Raw genomic sequence first — 2,178 nt, 5'->3', positions numbered from 1 at the left:
CCCTAAATCCGTTTCTAGTTATAATACTTATTTAAGTATTATTAAGTTATTAAAAATTATTTTTTATTGAATTTTTTATTTTTTTAGTGTGTTTGACAAAATTTAAACTATAAAAATAAAAATACTAAAAAATTTCAAAAAAAAATTTGCCTAAAATTTTTTTTTTAAACATAATAAATAAATAATCATTAGAGACTCTTCGAAAAACAGCTACATATAAGTTAGTGGAGAGGGTTTCATGAGCTATGCTCAAACCATATAAAGGTTTTTCTTGAGAGATCTTTCCTTCAATGAAAGCCCACACATAACCTTAAAAAGAAAAAAAAACCAATTCTTTTTTCACTCAATTAATCACTCACGTAACTACCTCACGTGTTTTGGACAAATTCTTAGCAACTGCTGTTGTCACTCAGTTCATTTTTCTTTCTATCACATCAACACTAACACGCGTCATTTATAATATGTGTCCACATCAGCATGTGCTGAAAAATTTTCATTTCAGCACCATAGCATAACCCAAATATCTTATGGTGAAAAGCTTGCATAAACACCATTCGTAGAACATGAACCATGGCCATCAAGATGAGGATGATGAGTATTTTTTGCATCTTCTTGATGAAAATCATAATTCTGATTAGGTTAATACTATTGATTATTCTACATCGTTGGCTCCATTAATATGAAGTTATCAACTAGTGAGTGTAGCTCAACAAAATTATTATTATCATCATAAAAGTTAAGAGTGTCCAGAAAAGATGCCTATCAATCAAGAGTCCCAAACACGTCAGTATTTTGCTGCTCAGTATTGTTTGAAGTGCTGAAAAATTGCGCTGGAGTTTGAAGCTGATAATGAAGTGCAGGAATACGATTTTCAACAACGCTATCAGAATTAGAAACAGCAATAAATTTTTGTGTTGGGACAGGCATAATTTGATTTGATGGGATGATTGGCAAATTGATATTATTCACATTGCTCTTGTAAATCCATGAATAATAATTCTCTTCCTTTTTCTTCATATTCATATCCACATATGATGAATTACAACAAGGCTGCACCTATATACATTTGATTCCAAGGACAATAAAAGAGCAACAAAACGTAGTATAACTACTATCTAATATAATGAAATATAGATAGGTATGTAGGTTAATATACAAATAGGTACTAGATACTTTTGGAAAAAAATATTCTTAAAACCCTAACAACAATATAGAAAAAAATACTATTTACCTACCAAACTACCATAATTTTAAATTTGTAATATATAATCAAGCTATAAAGTTATCACTATCACAAAAACGGGGTTTAGTCACCAAATGTTAACTATAAACGCTAAATTGTAATAAAAATAAGTGATAGAGGGAGTACGCAGAGAAAACAGGGTTAGAAAAATAATTCGCAAGCAAGCAGAGAGATGTGAGGGGAGAAGCACAGATGGGCTTCTAATATTGAAAAGATAAGTTATAGTGTGATTTTTATTTTTGGAAAAAGAGAAAAAATGATTTTGCTAAAATGAGGAGTATAAACTTGAATTCAAAAGTTACGAAAAAGATTGTTTGTGGCAAAATGTCAAATTTTAGCTATTGATAACTTAATCTTCTTTCATTTTTTTTCTGATGACTATGACCAACTGAGTTGAGTATCAGTACAAACTTGAGTAAAGAAATCGCCATAGTATCAGTAGAAATTGCAGTTTTTCTTCCACTCATCAAATCTCCTCATGCTGGTTTTATCAGGGGCACTTCCACCTTTTTTCTCGCTAATATCTCCGATATCATTAAAGTTACCACAAATTATCCACGGATAATTAATATTCTTTGCAATAGCCTCTGTAAATATTTTAAACTCCTTTCTAATGTTGTCTTGGGGATGAGCATATGCGATGGTTAGACACCACTCTTCTCTACCATCTTTAGAGATAAGCCTCAAAGTAGTTCCTAAACTTGTACTCGAGCCTCAAAATGATCCTTGAAATTAATAGTTCCTCAAATTCGTCCCCGAAATTATACTCCGGGACTCATAGTAGTCCCTAAATCATTTTCCGTTCATTAGAACCTTAAAACGACGTCGTTTTCAATTAAAAAAAAAGGAAAAAAAAGCGTACCGTAGACCCCCAATTAAAAAAAAAAGAAAGAAAAAAAAGAAGCCTAATGTAGAAACCCCCCTCCCCATCCCCC

This window comes from Arachis duranensis, chromosome 7, assembly GCF_000817695.3.
Source record: "Arachis duranensis cultivar V14167 chromosome 7, aradu.V14167.gnm2.J7QH, whole genome shotgun sequence".
NCBI classification, from domain to species: Eukaryota; Viridiplantae; Streptophyta; class Magnoliopsida; order Fabales; family Fabaceae; genus Arachis; species Arachis duranensis.
Note: the sequence above shows the minus strand (reverse complement) of the source record.